Source organism: Pristiophorus japonicus, chromosome 9 (genome assembly GCF_044704955.1).
Source record: "Pristiophorus japonicus isolate sPriJap1 chromosome 9, sPriJap1.hap1, whole genome shotgun sequence".
NCBI lineage: Eukaryota > Metazoa > Chordata > Chondrichthyes > Pristiophoridae > Pristiophorus > Pristiophorus japonicus.
In genome coordinates this window covers 129,987,131-130,008,031 of record NC_091985.1, presented here as the reverse complement: position 1 = coordinate 130,008,031, position 20,901 = coordinate 129,987,131, and positions in this window count along the sequence as shown.

Here is a 20,901-nt window from a genome sequence, read left to right as displayed (position 1 = left end):
GTCAGGCACCAAAGGGTGCTATACGCTCCTTGGCCGAACTTGGGAATCGCGCAGGGAGGGGTGACACCATACTACCATGTTTAATTTGTGTTTGATTTTACCTGCTGTAAACCGCAACATTGCAAGTGTTGTAAGAGTGTTACTTAAATGTTTTGACGATGTACTTTTATTTTACTGAACTTAAAACGTGTTTGACTATGGACCTTTTATGCAATTTGAGAATGTGTTGCAATGTGTTTTTATTTTACTTTACTTGAAGTTGTGTATGACTGTATACCATCATTTTACTGTGAAAACCGAGTAAAAGAGGGTCATCATACCCCCTCTATGCTATAACCTAATTGTAATGACTGTATTCGCCTGTATATTGCATTGCATTTCAACGGGGGATGCAGGGTAAAGTTTAGCTAGTTTAAATGCAGGGAAGGTTGACTTGCGGGAGCAGGAATTTTGCTTACCTTGATTGACACTCAAGGAGTGTAGAGTGTCAACAGAGAGGACTGCAGAGAGCAAAATTCACCAGAACCACCCACCCTCGTGTTTGGGCTCATTCGAAAGGAAATTTAATTTGGAACTATCTACCGAAAAGTTTGGAACTCTAAAATGCTTATGGAAGAAACTACGAACTTTAAAAGAATTATGAACTTTTACAAGACAAATTCAAGCCTGTGGGTGGACCTAGGGAACAAAGGAAGCCCACTTGATTATTGAAACTGTCTGGTTGTGAGGAATGAGGTAACCTGTCTGGAAGAATGAATATTTGGAAATCTTCCTCCACAAGAAACATTACCATCACAAATCACCCAGAGGTGGCTCCCCATCAACATGGGTCTGGACAAACCATGTCAGCATATACATCACAAAGAGGCCCAATCCAGCCTGTATGTGAAAGGCTAAGCACAAAAGGACATTGCAATTACCAAACTAATATTTCCATCAGGAAACAGTTTTTCGAAGATCAACCCACCCAAGACATATCAACTTTAACGAGCCCGAGAAAATATTACAAAGACGAACCAAGCCCGCCAAAATTATACAAAGGATTGTGAAGAGATTTGGTGGCAAGATTCGAACACTGAAATTGCATAACTGGCCATTGTTTTCAGCAGAGGTTAGACAAGGTGAGAGAGACAAGGAGAGAAACCAATGTGACAGTTGTAAAACTAACTTCTCCAGCTTGGAAGTCTTGAAGTCCTGAAGGAAGAAGAACATCACCATCTACCATTAACTATCAAAAGGATTGTTAAGCATAAGTCCCTGCCTGCCCTGGAGTCTAACCTAGCTAGAATTAGGTATTGGGAGGTGGGAGGTATAATTTTACTGCAACCCCCTTTGAATGTGTAGTGTATGGTACTTTATTAGAGCGATTATAAGTTTGACCTTGTACCTTTCCTTGTATTGTACTTTATTAGAGTGATTATAAGTTTGGCCGTGTATGTTCTTACTAGAGTAAAACACCTGTATTACTTTGACTGTAATAAAACCAAAGTTCTTTGCATCAAACCAGCGTCCTCTGCACTTTTGTCACCCCCCCCCCCGAAATAAATCCAGAGTACAGAACCCAAGGGAGGGGGAATGATTCGAAACCGCTCAAGTTGGTCAGAAGGGAACCTGACCCCCTCATAGAGACCACAACACACACCCCGCCCCCCCTTACAATCACTAGCGTGTAATGCTGCAGCTATCTGAGCCAATGTGCTGCAAGGTTTTGTTAAATAAAAACATTTAAGCTGACCATTAGTCTGAAATCATCAGTATTTCTGTACAAACCAACCCTTCCCCCCGCCCTGTCGCTTCTCCTCCCCACCTCTACCTCTTCCCCTTCCCCTCCTGACTCCAAGCCGCCTGGCTGAGGAGGTCCTCAGGCGATGCTTCATTGGGGGCGCGGGGGGGGTGCGTGTGGTGATGGCCAAAGTGCTGCTTGGACGGAGAGGACAGTCCCAAAAGGTGGGAACGTGCTCCGAGCCAGAAGTAAGATGTTGCTGCTGGCTCTCATGTGTGGTTGGCATCACCTGGGATGCAGTGCCGCGCTCCGGCACCACTGGGAGCTCTCTGCCACCAGTGTTCCTGGCTACCAGCTCCAGGGCCTCCTCTATCCCTTCCATTTTATATATTATTTGTTGGACAAAAACTCGGTGCCAACTATGTTCTTGGTGCTTAGTGGGCTTTTTGCTGCTGGTGAATCTCCGTTGTTCCTCCCACAACAGCCAGACAAGCACACACCACAGCCCCACACGCTTTCAGTGCCTCTGAGCTCCCTCTCTCTCTGTCTCCTCCTCTGCGCATGTCATGATGACCCTTGACCTCCTGAATCGTGGCAATCGAGCGTTGCCATGCCACTGCTAAGGACGGACGCACTACGGCAGAAGGCCAGAAAAATTTTACACTACCGCCCATTTGATATCGCTAGCGGTAACGCCCATTTTCAAAAATGTTAACTAGGTGTTTTGAGAATGGGCGATCTGAAATCCCTTTTTTAACGCCCCACCGAAAATATTGCCCTTTTTTGGGCGATAAGCTCAAAAGTGGAGGTTTTAGCCCTATAAACCAGTTAGCCTAACATCTGTCGTTAGGAAAATGCTGGAGTCCATCATTAAGGAAGCTGTGGGATATTTAGAAAGGCATGATTCAATCAAGCAGAGTCAGCATGGTTTTATGAAAGGGAAATCACGTTTGACAAATTTGCTTAAGTTCTTTGAGGATGTAACGAGCAGGGTAGATAAGGGGGAACCAGTGGATGTGGTGTATTTGGATTTCCAGAAGGCATTCAGTAAGATGCCACATAAGAGGTTACTGCACAAGATAAAAGCTCACAGGGTTCGGGGTATTATATTTTAGCATGGATAGAAGATTGGCTAACTAACAGAAAACAGAGAGTCAGGATAAATGGGTAATTTTCCGGTTGGCAAACAGTAACTAGTGGGGTGCTGCAGGAATCGGTCCTTGGTCCTCAACTCTTTACAATCTATATTAATGACTTGGACAAAGTGACCGAGTGTAATGTAGCCAAGTTTTCTGATGATACAAAGATGGGTGGGAAAGCAAATTGTAAGGAGGACATAAGAAATCTGCAAAGGGATATAGACAGGCTAAGTGAGTGGGCAAAAATTTGGCAGATGGAGTATAATGTGGGAAAATGTGAGGTTATCCACTTTGGCAGAAAAAATAGAAAAGCAAATTATAATTTAAATGGAGAAAAATTGCAAAGTGCTGCAGTACAGAGAGACCTGGGGTCCTTGTGCATGAAACACAAAAAGTTAGTATGCAGGTACAGCAAGTAATCAGGAAAGCAAATGGAATGTTGGCCTTTATTGCAAGGGGGATAGAGTATAAAAGCAGAGAAGTCCTGCTACAACTGTACAGGGTATTGGAGTACTGCATACAGTTTTGGTCTCCGTATTTAAGGAAGGATATACTTGCTTTGGAGGCTATTCAGAGAAGGTTCACTGGGTTGATTCCGGAGATGAGGAGGTTGACTTATGAAGATAGGTTGAGTAGATTGGGCCTATACTTATTGGAGTTCAGAAGAATGAGAGATGAACTTATAAGATAATGAGGGGGCTCGACAAGATGGATGCAGAGAGGATATTTCCACTCATAGGGGAAACTAAAACTAGGGGACGTAGTCTTAGAATAAGGGGCCGCCCATTTAAAACTGAGATGAGGAGAATTTTTTTTTCTCAGAGGGTTATAAGGCTATGGAACTCTCTGCCCCAGAAAGCTGTGGAGGCTGGGTCATTGAATATATTTAAGGCGGGGATAGGCAGATTTTATGAGCAATAAGAGAGTAAAGGGTTATGGAGAGCAGGCAGGGAAGTGGAGCTGAGCCAATGATCAGATCAGTCATGATCATATTAAATGGCGGAGCAGGCTCGAGGGGCCAAATGTCCTACTCCTGCTCCTATGTCTTATGTTCTTATGTTCTTGTGTTTCTGGAGAGTGCTGGCTAGTGATTGATTTGAGAATGTATGAAGTTACCTGACAGTGACATGTACATTCATAGAAAACACAGATAGTTCACTCAGTACATACAGGTGAATGCATCCTAAAGGACACCAATCCATGTTAAAGAGGTATCATAATCTTATTGATTGGAATGTCACTTTGCTAGACTTGTGAACAAGAGGATGTACCGTCATCTGTGAGCATCATTGCTAAAAAAAAAAAGTTTGTCCAACGTGAAAGATTTCCATGAAAGTCAGATTATTATAGTTTGTGGAGGCAACAAATAACACAACTGCCACAGTACAAACTTTCCTGGAGCCAGTATAGCTACTGTGGCAGCGATATTTTTGAAACAGTTTGTCTCCAGTTTCCACAAGAACTTAGCCTGCCTGAAAACATTCCAAAAGGATGAAAGATCGCTTTAACATTTGCAATTTATCTGTTTTCTATTTTGATGTCAGGTACACAGGTCTTATCAAAAATATTTTAATAAAATCTATTCTGGCCAAATGTAATAGGAATGAGCAATTCAGATTCAAATGAATAATGTGTGATCTGTCCTCCAGGTGTCAACTCAATTTCAGCTTGTCGCATCCTCAGTTCTGGGTCAGAAGGCCACCCGACACCTAGGGGCCGATTTTCAGCCGCCCACTGCCCGCTGCCGCCGACTGCTGCCCACTCCCGCCGACATTCCTCCTGCAGATCTGCCCAGTGCCACTTTCGGCTTGGCGGGAGGGGAGAGCCACCGGGATACATCCGCTGACGTCAGCGGACGGCCGAATGGCGCAACTGACCTCCCGGCCGCTGAGCTCCCAGATTCCTGAGGGCAGGAGTCGGCAGGATTCGGCGGCAGAACTGGGGTGGACCGCTGGCTGCAGGCTGGTCTATCCCCGACAATAAGTCTAAAGAACCTCAACAGCGTCTTACCTGCATGGGGTTCCCTGAAGGTCTTCGGATAGTTTTGTATTTTTATTTTCAGGTCTTCAACCCTCCGTGGGCCCGACTCCATCCTCGGTGGCACTTGGGCGGCAAGCACCTCTGCCGCTGAGAATGAGACCTCCCTCCCGCCTGCTGCCGCCCAGATTGGCGGCGTATGTCTTCCATTTGGCGCCTGCCGACCTTCGAGTGACCTTCTTCATGAATATCCCGCCCAAAGTACCGTCCAGTACCTCGGCGGCCATCGGCCGCACTTTGGGCGGCACTTGGGCAGGCGCAGGCCTTGCTGAAAATCGGTCTCCTAGTAATGGATAAACCATAACTTCATCCAGCTACACCAAAGTCATTCTGTTTGGTTCTCGCTGGAAACTCTGCACCTTAGCCATTGACCCCATTCCCCAGGACAAACCCCACTACGTGCAACCGCAAAGTCCTTTACAACATTGAGTGAAGCTTCAAATCCCATATTCAGTCCATCACAAGACCACCTATTTCCATCTCTGAAATGTCTCCTGCAATGCCAGTGAAACTCTCATTCATACCTCTGGCTTTCCAGGCTCAGCTTTTCCAACACTATCCTCACTGGCCTCTGGGACCCCACCCTACACAAACTCCAACTGACCCCCAATTCTGTACTAAGTCCTGCTAACCTGTCACGTCAGGCCTTGACCACCTCTGCTGGCTTAACTTCTTCTGATGGGTTGATTTTGAGAATCCTTATCCGAGTTTACAAATATCTGTATGGTATCACTCCACTCTTTCTCTGCAACCTCTTTCAGTGTTATGAGGTAGCTTGCATCCTCTGTTCTTCTGAGTCGAAATCACTCCAGTATTGATGTCAGCCTTTGGTACATTTCTTTCCATTTTCAAAATTCACATCAAGACCTACCTTTCAAGCATAGCTTTGATCATCTGCCATAACCTTTTCCCAATTTCTCCTCGGTGTTCATTCAGTCTCCTTTATGAAATGACTTAGGGTGTTAAAGTTGTTGTACTTCTTGTTGATTCAAGTCCTACACAAGGACTTATATGTATAAACTAAGCTGGTACACCAGTGTAATGCTGAATGTGCACTGCCTTTCTGGATGAATCCCCTTCTCTCACCTCTTCCTTCACACTCCATCTGGGGCCCCTTAGCCCTGTATCTCCTTCTGCTGTACCCAACTGAACATTTCCACCCACAAATCCTAACCCTTATTGAACCCAGCCCTCTAACTTTAGTTAGTCCCCATGGCATCGCATCTCCTCTGGCCTGAACCAACCCCACCCTACCCCCGCCACTACCCCCGCCACCCCCGCCAGCCCCTTGCTCAAGCCTGATCTGCTGTACAACGATCATATTCCATTGCTATACCACCAACCCCACATTCCTTGACCTCACTGACGTCCATGCTCCAAATCCCCCTAATGTTTCCCATGCAGGATGAGGTAATAAGAAAAGTAAATTTAACAGCACTAAGCTTGGAAAATGGCTATGTACTTTTAAGGTGCTTATAGTGCTAGACATATATCAAAGTGCATTGAGCAAAGATAGCCACTTTCTAAGCTTAGTGGTGAAAAAGTGGTGAAGAGAGAAGACTGCCATTCAGACCTCGATGAGGACAAGTAAGAAGAGAGCTAAAGCCCGGCAATGGAGTGAGAATAGAGAAGATGACAACAATGATCAGGAACAGGACTGGGAATGGGCCAGGTCAACCTTGGCAAGAGAGCGAGAGCAGGTGGGCAGGGTGACAGGAACCTGGGATGATGAGGCAGCGAGAGTTGGAGGCAAAGGTGCACAGTTGCAGGCATAGTGGGACTGGCCAGGCGAGTGGGGAGTTGGAGATGGGGTTTCCAGCTCAATGGTCAGCAGGCACCCCGGAATAAATCACAAATGAAATTAAATAAAATGAGCTTCAATCGATGCCCGTGTAAATACGTGGATGGAGCTACTTTGAAGACATGGTAGGGCCACTTAATGTTGAAGATCTCTGTCATGTATGTAGACCATGTATACGAACTGTATAGTCACACAAGGTGTGCCACCAGAGGGCACTGCGGTGGGAGACCTGAGGATCACCTGCATAGGTGTGCAGGGCCCAGTACAAAAGGCTGCCCACCATGCTTGTGCCTCGCTCTGGAGTTACAATAAAATGGGACTAAGGTCACAACAGCTCAAGTACAATACTAGACCTCGTGGAATCATTCATAAGAGTATTAAAGACATAACAACTGGCGACAAAATTACAAATTTTCACGCAAAAATGACTAACGTTGGTGCATTAGAAAATATCTCAGAGGGTGAAGATTGGGAAGCCTTTACGGAGCGGCTCGACCAGCATTTCGTAGCAAACTACCTGGTAGGCAATGATCCGGCCACACTGACAGATAAGCTCAGAGCTTTCCTGTTGACCAGTTGTGGGCCCGGGGTCTACAGCCTCATCAGGGACTTGCTTGCACCAGAGAATACAACGACAAAGTCATACGAGGAGCTGAAAGTACCAATTCTGGACCAACTCAAACTGAAGGAGAGCATCCTTACGGCCAGGCATCAATTTTATGCACACCATCACCCCGAGGGCCAGGAAATCACGAAGTACACTGCCGACCTCAAGAGGCTGGCAGGTCCGTGTGTATTCGGCGCATCCCTCTTCGATGCGTTGTGGGATATCTTTGTAATTGGCATCGGTCATGAGGCCCATCTTCACAGGCTACTGTCCACCGAAACCACCGTCACTCTGCAGAGGGCCATCAGCATTAGCCAGGCATTCATGACCTCGAGCTGCAGCTCCAAGCAGATGATGACTCACTTTCAGGACTCAACCCGGCAAATACGGTAAATAGAATGGCGTCTTTCACAGGCAGAACTGTTGAACGTGAATCTGCCCAGGGCAGAGCGTACAGACCCCAGAGTCCTTTAACTCAGAGCCCGCCGAGGGGTGCAAACGTAAGTCGAGTAGCACCATGCTGGCGTTGCGGAGGTAATCACAGGGTTCACCAGTGTCGGTTCACAGACTATGTGTGCAAAGGCTGCAGCACAAAGGGCCACCTCCAGTGCATGTGCAAAAGAGCTGTGACTCACCACGTGGAAGAGGAGTCAGCCGATGGCTGTGAATCCAGCGTGGATTATGAGGAGATGGCTAGAGAGGCAGCTCAGTCCCAGGACTAAGTGTATGGAGTATATACCTGCACCACAGATTGTCCTCCAGTGATAATGGAAGTTGAGATAAATGGCGTTCTAGTCTTCATGGAAGTGGACACGGGGGCGAGTCAGTCAGTAATGAGCCAGGAAGTCTTTGAGAGGCTATGGACCGATCAAGGTGAACGACCCAAGCTGGTCCCGGTTCAGGCAAAACTGCGCACCTACACCAAGGAACTGATGTTAGTTGTTGGTAGTGCGGATGTAAGTGTATCCCATGATGGCGCGGTACACAATTTACCATTGTCGATTGTTTTAGGTGATGGACCAACGCTACTTGGAAGAAGGTGGATGGGGAAGATTCATTGGAAATGGGAAGACTTCATCCCTCCAGCGATCGACGTCCCCCGTGCTCAGAGGCAGAGCAAGCCCCCACCTTCGGTTGGACCAGGCACTGGAGAGCAGATCCGCGTAGTCCCCGAGGCAGAGACCGCTCATCACGACTGCGTGGCGATGATCCGGCCGAGACGACCCGAATGCACTTTCCCGGTTTCAGTGGCAGGACTCCTGGGGAGGAAGATTGGATCCGAGGGCGCCTTCCCAGCTTCAGTGGCAGAATCCCTGGGAAAGTAGATCGCGGCAGTCGACATCATGGACAGGGAAAAGATGGCGTCCAAACCACGAGGTGCAGCGCTAATGGAGCAATGACACATGGTTCCACGCAAGGAAGACGATTGGGGTAAAAGTAGTAAGGCTATTTTAAAGGAGGCCAGCAACCCGCCATTTTTGAATGAATTGCTTGAAATTGGTAACCAATGTAAAAGTCCAGCTGTAATGAGCAAAATATTGTGAGTGATGTCAGGTGCAAATTGCAATCAGCCAATGTAATGGGCGAACACCTAACATTCGTATATAGGTCCAACGGGCTACCCAGTGCTGTAGCCTGCATCCCCAGGACCAGAACAATGTATCATAAAGTGTCCCCACAGCTGACAGAAGTAGACAAGCCACAGAGTAAACGATCCCTGGAGAGCAGAGGCACCGGTAGCGGTACCCTGCTTCAGATCGATTTAACATTGCAGGCACCCAATGGCATGAACTGCCACGGGCCAGAAACAGTAAACTGCGCCTATGCTCACAGTTGGCTACCGTCGCCCAACACCGGGTGGAAAAAGCACAGCCCACAAATCCACTCACCACCACGGCAATGCCCTAGAGTGAAGGGTCACCCACAACGGCTCCTCCAAACGGGACCTGGACCAGCCAGGATTCCAAACTAGAGAGTGCTCACAACGGTGCCCTCAAGGAAAGTGAGTCAGCAGTCCCCTGTGAACTGCCAATCAAGACGAGGCAGCCCCACCATCGCTTAGATGAAACGCTCACTCGCTCAGACCGCTTCCTAGGGAGCAGCAGCGAAACTGTGCAAACGAAAAGGACAGGGAGGTCACAGACACATCAGCTGTCTTTGGGCCTGCCCGACACTAGGAGTAACGGCAAGAGCCCTGAGCTCCGGCAACTCGAGCAAAATGAGCTCACCTCACCCACAGACCCACTAGCATGGGGCGCTGCGCCATCACCAGACGACCCGGATCTCATCCGGCCGTGCTGGAACTAGACTGTCCTTGTCTACCTGTACTGATATAATTGCACTGATCATGTAAATGTACCACACAAAAAGAAATGCAACTGTAATCCACCCAACAAATGTACCAAGATGTAAATGTAAAACCCATGTGATGAACTTGAATGCAACTTGCATGTAACGGGCCATTAGCATGATCTCTGTGTGGGAGGGAGAATGGAGTAGTCATGGACTCACAACCAGAAACCACGGGAACATCCACTGGCAACAAATCTCACTACCAATCTACCCAAGCTAGAAGTGACCCTCCAATGGTCAACCAGGAACAGCAACACCCAGGTCACTGTCAATGCACAAGCCAATTTGCATTAAAGACTTGGGGGGAAGTGATGTCATGTATGTAGACCATGTATAAGAACTTTATAGGCACATAAGATGTGCTACCAGAGGGCACTGCGGAGAGAGACCTGAGGGTTACCTGCATAGGTGTGCAGGGCCCAGTATAAAAGGCTGCCCACCATGCTTGTGCCTCACTCTGGAGTTACAATAAATGGGACTAAGGTCACAACAGCTCAAGTACAATACTAGACCTCGTGGAGTCATTCGTAAGAGTATTAAAGACATAACAGTCTCTGAGGTAAGTAATTCTAAGTATAGGAAGCATTACAAATGTTAGCATTAACATGAAAGCAATTCCAGTCATTACACTCAGTTGTGACTGCCGGGCGTGCCAGAAAAATATCATAGGGAGTAAATTTTCAATTATTTGTTCTCAGGGTGTGGGTATTGCTGGCAAACCCACTTTAATCACCCATCTCTAGATGTCCTGAGAAGGTGGTGATGGGCCTTCTTCTTGAACTGCTGCATTCCTTGTGCTGATGGTGTTTCCACAATGGTGTTAGGTAGGGAATTTCAGGATTTTGACCCAGCGACAAAAAAGGTGAGAGGTCAGTGTGACATATAGGAAATACGTGCCAGACACAAGGGGCGAAGAATTCAGGGGTTTAGCACCACCCTTACCACCAGAATTGGGGAGGAAAATGGCACAGCCGCACTATCGCCCATTGCCCGCGGGTTCCGCGGCAGCTGCATTTTCGGCAGGTCGGCAGCACTGCTGTTGCCTACTGCTGAGGGATTATGAGCAGCTAGGGGCCAAATTAAAAAGCAGAAGCACAAAGGTAACAATCTCTGGATTACTACCTGAGCCACAAGCAAATTTGCATAGGGTAAATAAGATCAGAGAGTTAAACACGTGGCTCAAAGACTGGTGTGGGAGAAATGGGTTTTGGTTCGTGGGACACTGGCACCAGTACTGGGGTAAGAGGGAGCTGTTCCATTGGGATGGGCTCCACTTAGACCTTGCTGGGACTAGTGTCCTGGCGAATCAAATAACTAGGGCTGTAGAGAGGGCTTTATCCTAATTAGTGGGGGGGAACGATTCGGGTGAGTGAAAATGTAAATGTGAAAAGAATAAGGAGAAGGCAATAGAACAGGGTAGCACTGGGAGAAATGAAAACCAGAGCGTGACAGGAAGGGACAGAATGTATAAACATAAAGGTGAATTAGAAAGTGGGGTCAAAGCAGGAAAATATGGTAAGAAAACAAATTTAAAAGCTCTTTATCTGAATGCACGTTGCATTCGTAACAAAACAGATGAGTTGACAGCACAAATAGATACAAATGAGTATGATCTGATAGCCATAACAGAGACGTGGTTGCAAAGTGACCAGGACTGGGAACTAAATATTCAGAGGTATTTGACAATTTGGAAGGACAGACAGAAAGGAAAAGGAGGTGGGGTAGCGCTGTTAATAAAGAAAGATCAGTGCGTTAGTGAGAAACGATGTTAGCTCAGAAGATCAAGATGTTGAATCAGTTTGGTTGGAGATAAGGAATAATAAAGAGAAAAAGTTGCTGGTGGGCGTAGTCTATAGGCATCCTAACAGTAGCTACTCTGGTAGACGGACTATAAATCAAAAACTAATGGAGGCTTGTAATAAAGGAACGGCAATAATCATAGGCGATTTTAACCTTCATATTGATTGGACAAAGCAAATTGGCCAGGGTAGCCTTGAGGAAGAGTTCATAGAGTGTATCCGGGATGGTTTCCTTGAACAGTACGTTGCGGAACCAACCAGGGAGCAGGCTATTGTAGATCTGGTACTGTATAATGAGACAGGATGAATAAATGATCTCGTTGTAAAGGATCTTCTCGGAATTCAATTGGAGGGTGAGAAAGTTGCTTCTCAAACCAGTGTCCTAAGCTTAAATAAAGGAGACTACTAAAGTATGAGGGCAGAGTTGACTAAAGTGCACTGGAAAAATAGATTAAAGTATGGGACTGTTGATGAGCAGTAGCAAACATTTGAGGAGATATTTCATAACTCGCAACAAAAATATATCCCAATGAGAAGGAAAGACTGTAAGAAAAGGGATAACCATCCGTGGTTAACTGAGGAAATAAGGGATGGTATCAATTTGAAAACAAGGGCATACAATGTGGCCGAGATTAGTGGGAGGCCAGAGGATTGGGAAACTGTTAAAAGCCAGCAAAGAACGACTAAAAAAATAATAAAGAGAGGGAAGATAGATTATGAAAATAAACTAGCACAAAATATAAAAACAGCTAGTCAGAGTTTTCTACAGGTACATAAAAAGTGAAAGAGTGGCTAAAATAAATGTTGGTCCCCTAGAGGATGAAACTGGGGAAATAATAATGGAGAACAGGGAAATGGCAGAGATGTTGAACAAATATTGTGTATCAGTCTTCATGGTAGAAGACACTAAAAACATCCTAATAGTGGATAATCAAGGGGCTATAGGGAGGGAGGAACGTAATACAATCACTATCACTAATGAAGTAGTACTACTTAAAATAATGGGACTAAAGACGGTCAAGTCCCCTGGACCTGATGGCTTACATCCTAGGGTCTTAAAATAAGTGGCTACAGAGATAGTGGATGCATTGGTTGTAATCTACCAAACTTCCCTAGATTCTGGGGCGGTCCCAGAGGATTGGAAAACCGCAAATGTAACGCCCCTATTTAAAAAAGGAGGCAGGCAGAAAGCAGGAAACTATAGACCAGTTAGCCTAACATCTGTCGTTGGGAAAATGCTGGAGTCCTGTACAATTTCTAAATCTCTGGCATTAAATTTGACAGTGAGACAATTCTTCTAAAACAATTGGAACAGTTTATTAAAAAAGACACACACATGCACATCCACCTTAGTTACAACAGATACAATGAGGTTATAATAAAGAGTGATATATGTTACTTCCCTTTGGCAGGCTGGTTGAGGAGAGAGAGAAAAATCTGGCTGAGTTCTTTAAACCTCTCAAAAGCCATTGTCCCTCCAAAAGCCTCATGATTGGACCTTGGTTCCAGGGCAGTTCCTTATTGGCTCTCCTCACACGTCTGGCTGACTGGCCTGGCTCAGCCATCTCTTGATTAATTTAAATGGCTTTTCAAACACAAAACCCATGCGGCAGCTCTGTGGGCTTCCATTTTGTTTCTTTCAAAACTCAGCCCATGCAACCTGTGGGCATTCATTTTGTTTCAACACAATCAGGCCTTTCCATATAACCTACACTTTTAACATTTATACATGCACAGAATCAATTTTAATAATTAATAAAGACTTTTATTCTTACAAACATAACATTTCCTGTAGGTGGGTAAAAATGTTACCAGTAAAGTGTGAACCTTGATCGCTGTCTACTTGTACTGGTACTCCCCACCTACAAAACACATGATTCAATAGTGTTTTGGCTGCTGTGATTGCGGTATTGGAGCGGCAGGGGAACACTTCGATCCATTTAGTGAATTGATCCACCACCAGTAGGCATGCTGAAAATTGCCTTGCACCAATGAAGTCTATCTGGAGGTGAGCCCATGGCCCTTGAGCAAGGCTCGGTTAGTGCATGCGGAAGGATTGTGTTGCAGGCACGGTAGGCAGCGTGCCACGTATTGGTTGATTGTTTTCCTCATGGAAGGCCACCAAGCTGTGGATGCTACCTTGTAGAAGGTTACCAGGGCCGAATAGTGCCCTGCTGTGGGGTGGGAGTGAAAGAGGGAGAGCAGTTCCTGACCCACCTCTGGTGGAACACACACCACCGGGCAGGCGTTTGGCTTTCTTTTGAACATCAGCAACTGCTCATCTGAGTCAGGGGCAGTGGCTAGTATGGTATTGGGAGCCCAGGCTGTCAGTTGAGGAAGGGGTCTGCCTTCCTCATGCCAGGTGCTTACAACAGCATATGGCCAGCATTGCTGCTGCAGGGATTTTAAGTCTAGGTGATCTGTTGGGGAGGCCTTGCTAGCAGCATTGCAGGGCTCAACAACTATATCCTTTATCTCCCCATCAATCGCAGCGTCCTTGGCTGTTCAGTCTGCTCTGGAATTTCCCTCACTATGTGGACCCCCTTTTCTATAGGCTGCTACCTTTCCTATGAAGCAGGGTTGGGATTGCTGTTTAAGATATGACCAGAGCAGGCGCAACCAGGGCCCAAGGGCCTTGCCGTTTATCATACAATAGTCATTTTTGTGGTATGGGGCAGGGAGAGCATGGTGTTTATAGCATAGGCACTATCGGACCAAATAGTTACGGGTCTATCTGAGGTCTCCTTTACAGCAGTTAGAAATGCGGCGATTTCTGCATATTGTGAAGACTGTCCATTGCATCTTCGCTGGATGATTCTTTCTGGCAATACCACAGCGTATCCGGTGTGAGGGGATCCTTCAATGTGATATGAGGACCCATAGATGTAGACATCTAGGGCACCCTGAATGGGCTCTTTCTGCACAGGATGGGTCTCAAAGTTAATCAGGGGTAACGGACATTCATGTGGGTCCCCTCATAGATCAGAAATTGTGGCAGCAATGTGGTGGGTTTGGAAATGGTATCAATGTCTCTTTCCATAAATTCCAATGTCCATTTGCTGAGGTGCTGCGAGGAAACAAGCAAATCTCCAGGTTTCATCAGTAGTTTCAGAGGTGTGTGTCCGCTGTGCAGGATTGTAGCCTGTAACCAAGTAATAAAAGTAAAGTGATGTACTGACCAGAAGACGGCTAGTAGAACATACATAACATAAGAACATAAGAATTAGGAACAGGAGTAGCCCCTCGAGCCTGCTCCGCCATTCAACAAGATCATGGCTGATCTGGCCGTGGACTCAGCTCCACTTACCCGCCCGCTCCCCGTAACCCTTAATTCCCTTATTGGTTAAAAATCTATCTATTTGTGATTTGAATACATTCAATGAGCTAGCCTCAACTGCTCCCTTGGGCAGAGAATTCCACAGATTCACAACCCTCTGGGAGAAGAAATTCCTTCTCAACTCGGTTTTAAATTGGCACCCCGTATTTTGAGGCTGTGCCCCCTAGTTCTAGTCTCCCCGACCAGTGGAAACAACCTCTCTGCCTCTATCTTGTCTATCCCTTTCATTATTTTAAATGTTTCTATAAGATCACCCCTCATCCTTCTGAACGCCAACGAGTAAAGACCCAGTCTACTCAATCTATCATCATAAGGTAACCCCCTCATCTCCGGAATCAGCCTAGTGAATCGTCTCTGTACCCCCTCCAAGGCTAGTATATCTTTCCTTAAGTAAGGTGACCAAAACTGCATGCAGTACTCCAGTTGCAGCCTCACCAATACCCTATACAGTTGCAGCAAGACCTCCCTGCTTTTGTACTCCATCTCTCTCGCAATGAAGACCAACATTCCATTCGCCTTCCTGATTACTTGCTGCACCTGCAAACTAACTTTTTGGGATTCATGCACAAGGACCCCCAGGTCCCTCTGCACCGCAGCATTTTTAATTTCTCCCCATTCAAATAATATTCCCTTTAACTGTTTTTTTTTCCAAGGTGGATGACCTCACATTTTCCGACATTGTATTCCATCTGCCAAACCTTAGCCCATTCGCTTAACCTATCTGAATCTCTTTGCAGACTCTCTGTGTCCTCTACACAACCCGCTTTCCCTCTAATCTTTGTGTCATCTGCAAATTTTGTTACACTACACTCTGTCCCCTCTTCCAGGTCATCTATGTATATGGTGCTCGCATGCAGAATACGTCTTTTCTGCCCCCTGCAGGATTCGAGACATATATGCAATGGGCTGTAGTCAACCAGCTTGCATTTGGCACAGAACTGAGGTGAGGCTTTGCTCTGTGGCCCCGACCTCCAAATGGAAGGGCTGTGTGGGATCAGGAGGGATCAGACATGTGGCCTGTATCACTGCAGTTTTTAATTTAGCCACGGAATGGGTGTGGGCATCACCCTGCAGTTTTATTAAATCATACAGGGGCTTTGCATACTTTGCAAAGCCTGGGATAAAGTTCCTTTGGGACCCCACCAAACCCAAGAATGATCATCGGGCTGTTTTTGAAGTGATAATGGTATTCGCTGTATTATCTCCACCTTGTGAGAGTCAGGGGATGATCCCTCTGGAGAAATGGACACTCCTAGAAAGGTGATCCATTCTTTTACTAATTGAGCCTTACGAGAATTCACCTTTAGTCCCGTTTGAGCCAACAATGTCAAAAGTTCGTGCAAAAGGGACAGATGCTCCTCCATGCTGTCGGTTGCCAGCAGTTGGTCGTCTACGTACTGCAGCAAGCAGGTAGGGCGTGAAAAGTATTTTAAAATTGCAGCCATTCTTTTGTGGAATATTGTGGAGGCATTGTGGAACCCCTGAGGCAAGCATATGCAGGTGTAGCTCTGGTCCTCAAATGTGAATGCAAATTTGTACTGGTCTTCCCCTTTAACAGGGATACTCCAGAATCCATTGGCGATGTCGAGGAGTACTTGGAACCAGCAGGAATTTGAGATAATATGGTAAGAGTTTCTCTTACTATCGGTGAGCAGGCTGGTGTTACAGAATTTAACTTTCAGGCTTTTTAACCGGCCGTGTGGGTGAATTGGTCGTGAAAGTGTCTGTCCTAAGAACACCCCGCTCGACTAGGGATTTTATGGTGTCTCGGATGTAAGGGTGACTCTCCCTTGGAATGGGGTACTGTTTAGTGATTGAGTGGGAGGGGTCCCTCAATAGATTCCTCGCCTGCCATTTTTCCACAGTCATGCATGCATGTGGCAAACACAGCTTCATTTTCGCTCCCTGGAGCGTCCTACTCAGATGGCTTTTTAACAGCAAAAACTGAGTGAGCATCTGAAATTTCAATCAGTCCTGCCTTATCTCTCAATCCCATCCAAACACAGTCCTGATTATAATCTATCACCACGCCATACTGATCCAAAACATCATTCCCTAAAATTTCCCTTCCGTTGGGGCTGGTCATCAGCATAGGTGCTGGGACCTTGCAGGTGCAGCTTCCCAACTGAAGTTCAGTGGTCTTCCCTGTATACGCGGTGGTTGTATCACCGTTAAACCCTTTAAGGGTCATGTAACCCTTGCCCGCTGCTGCGTGCCGTTCAGGGTATAGGGTATGGATGATGGTAACGGCTGAACCGGTATCGATAAGCATAATCTGTTGCCTGCCCCCTTTTAAGACAACAAGGACTACTGGTCTCCCGCTACCATCACGTCGGAACCCCACTTCCGACCAATCTTTGGGGGGCCGAACCCTGTCATAGGGTGGATCCTGGAATGGGTCTCTCTAATGAGTGTGCAATGTCGATTAGGTGCACCGGTAAATGAGTTTGCATCCTCCCCGTGGCAATTTGGGTTTGTATGAGGGTTATCAATTGATCCAATCATTGATCTGTCCCAGAGGGCTTGGATTCGTCCCTCGGGAGGTATCTATGCATTGCAACAAGGTTCGGTCCTGGTCTGGGTCTGCTGCAGTCTTTTGCTAGGTGGCCTACTTTCTTACAATTAAAGCACTGTCCCTTAAAGGGGTAGTTTCGAGATCCCTCCACCATTGACACTGCTTTATTTGCAGGGGGTGGTGACTTCAACTTTAACTGGTCTTTTACCATCTCCCAGGCTGATCTCTATATCTGTCCACTGATTGGTGGGCGTCATGGCTATTCCCAGGGCGGTTTTAACTGAAGGGTGGAGCTGGAACAGGAACATCGATTTAAATTGTTCCTGATTCTTTCCTACTGTAGCATTTGCGGGTGCCTGGTTCTGCGTACGTTGATAGATATCGTACAGGCGAATACTGAAGGCTCTAGAAGTCTTTTCTGGGCGCTGCTTGGTCTGATTAAGCAGAGCCACTAAGTTCAAGTTTCGGATCCCTAAATGGTTTAGGATCTCAGTGCATTGGCCACTGCGGCAGGCTAGAGGACTGCTTCTGGCAGATTATCTTTTAGGGAAGTGGAACAGGCCAAGAAGAGAATTGGTGTTAAGTCTCTCTTTTCCAACTCGGGGTGACCCCTCCTGAAATTTGCCCACCTCCTATTTACTTCCAGTGGGTCGTCCCCATCATTAATGGGCCCCAACTCATGGCTACTCGCCGTTGTGTCAGCACCAGGTATGGGCTGTGAGTCAGTATGGTTACTGATGATGCGACCGTGCGTATTACGTCATAAAGAAGTGGTTACTACGGCTACGGTTGGCTCTTGTGTCTCCATCCCATTCTATACCGCTCTCCTGGGGATTATACTGACTTCCTTCTTCTTCCCAATCTGTCTCTGTTATGGCTCCCCGTGTTACTGCGGATACCAGGGCCTGCTGCTCCCCAACTTACTTTTTAGCCTCGCTATTTCTAGTTGGCACTGGGAGTGATCTGCCTCCCTATGTGGCTTCTTAATTACTTCCCTTAATGCTACCCTAGCATCTTCTATCTCTTGCTGGAGCCTCACGTTTTCCAATTTATATTTTTTTAACTCTAAATTGTTTTCATTTGCTTCAACAAAGGCTGCTGTGGCATTTAAGTTTGAGAGACTTTGTTGTTGTAGCAATGAAACTGCTTGTTCGGCCCTTCTTTCTAATTGCTTAATACTGTGGTTTAATTGGCCAATTTCTTGTCTTAAATGCTGTATTTCTCCCTCTTTTAACTGCTTCACAAGTTGGAAATCTTCTTCCTTTTGTTGTTTTATACCTTCACTCTCTCTTTCTTTTAGTTCAATCTCTTTTACTTGCAATTCTTTCAAATCTTGTATCACTTTGGTGTCCTGTCTCATTAATTCCTCATCTCTCCGGGCACAATAAAATGCGCTGAAGACCACAAAACTGTTTGCTAGTTTTAGCCTTAGCTCTCCCTTATCTACTCTTTCCTGGATAAGTTTCACCGTCTCCCCAAAGGATGCAGGTTGACCCTTGTGGATGTGCCGTGCCTGTGCCTTTAACTCTTCTATGTCTTGTATCGGGAACTTATTGGACAACTTCTCCTGATAAACTAGCTCAACATTTCTTTTTATTGTTGGCTTTCTGTCCATGACCGATCCCTTCATCCTGTGTCTTTTGAATATAACTACTGGTGGGTCCCCACTTAAACAACTATCTAGACGACCGCTCCTTAAGACGCAGTTTCTTCCTATCCGTTTAATAATTTCTAACTTTTAATTCGCAACACAGATTAGAATTGTAACTCCCGAGATTTCCAATTGTTCAAAAGAATCATCAAAAAGCTGTCTCGCTAGTTGCCCACATTCTCCACCAATTGTAAGATTTCTAAATTTCTGGCATTAAATTTGACGGTGAGACAATTCTTCTAAAACAATTGGAACAGTTTAATTTAAAAAAACACACGTACATGCACATCCACCTTAGTTACAACAGATACAATGAGGTTATAATAAAGAGTGATATACGTTACTTCCCTTTGGCTGGCTGGTTCAGGAGAGAGAGAAAAGTCTTTGCCTGAGCTCTTTATACCTCTCAAAAGCCATTGTCCCTTCGAAAGCCTCACGATTGGACCTTGGTTCCAGGCCAGTTCCTTATTGGCTCTCCTCACACATGTGGCTATCTAGTCTGGCACAGCCATCTCTTGATTAATTTAAATGGCTTTCCAATACACAAAACCCATATGGCAGCTTGTGGGCTTCCATTTTGTTTCTTTCAAAACTCAGCCCATGCTGACAAACTGTGGGCATCCATTTTGTTTCAACACAAACAGGCCTTTACATATAACCTACACTTTTAACATTTATACATAGACAGAAGCAATTTTAATCATGAATAAACACTTTTATTCTTACATTCCATTATTAAGGAATCAGTAGCAGGACATTTGTAAAAGCATCATTCAATCAAGCAGAGTCAGCATGGTTTTATGAAAGGGAAATCATGTTTGACAAATTTGCTGGAGTTCTTTGAGGATGTAATGAGCAGGGTGGATAAGGGGGAACCAGTGGATGTGGTGTGTTTGGATTTCCAGAAGGCATTCGATAATGTGCCACATAAAAGGTTGATGCACAAGATAAAATTCACGGGGTTGGGGGTGATATATTAGCATGAATAGAAGATTGGCGAAATAACAAAAAACAGAGAGTCAGTATAAATGGGTAATTTTCCAGTTGGCAAACAGTGACTAGTGGGGTGCCACAGGGATCGGTGTGGCACCCCACTGTAACGCTGATACACTGCTGTGTGTGCAACTCAGATATCAATGCTGCCCATTACCTTGGTGCCAGTTAAAGTTTATGTTGATTGATGTTAAGTTGTATTTAACCCTTTCACAGTAAGGAATCACCAGTGTGTAACGGTCGAGCTTTCTGAGACAATGCGCAACAAGGTTATGTTCAAGTTTAATACCAACATTGGTCTGAAGCCATAAGTAACACAGCCAATAACACCCAAGCTCCGCCCACATCCCACTTTTTCCATAAATTGACATAAATCACATGGTCAACATGTCCAGCAACACAGAATACAAAGGCAAAGCAGGAGCGTGGTGCCCAGCCCCCATACATTGCAACAAATTGCATACACCTAGATGGAGATATAACACAGTCATCACCTGTGCACATGCACCTCACTTTCCTTCCTCCCTCTCCTTCTTCTCCCCACCTCTATCCCTTCCCCTCCTTGCTCCATGGCGCCTGGCCGAGGAGTTCCTTATGCGGTGCCTCACTGGGGGGGATGAGGGCAGATCCGTTGGTTGGAGGGGTACGGGAGCGGGGGTTGCCAAGGGGGCAACATTCTCTGATGCAGAAGCACGATGTTGGTTCTTGCTCGCATCTGTTGTTGGCAGTGGTGGTGTGGAACCTCGGGGTGGAGTGCCGCGCTCTGGGACCACTGGGAGACCTGTGGCAGCAGCGTTCCTGGCTATCGCATCCAGGGCCTCCACCATCCGTGGAATGTACTCGGTCATGGTGGCCAGGTGTTAGGATATGCCCCCCAGAGCTTCGATGAACTGGTCACCAATGTTTACAGTCCTCGTGGACAACTGTACTATCTCTCCGCTGTCATG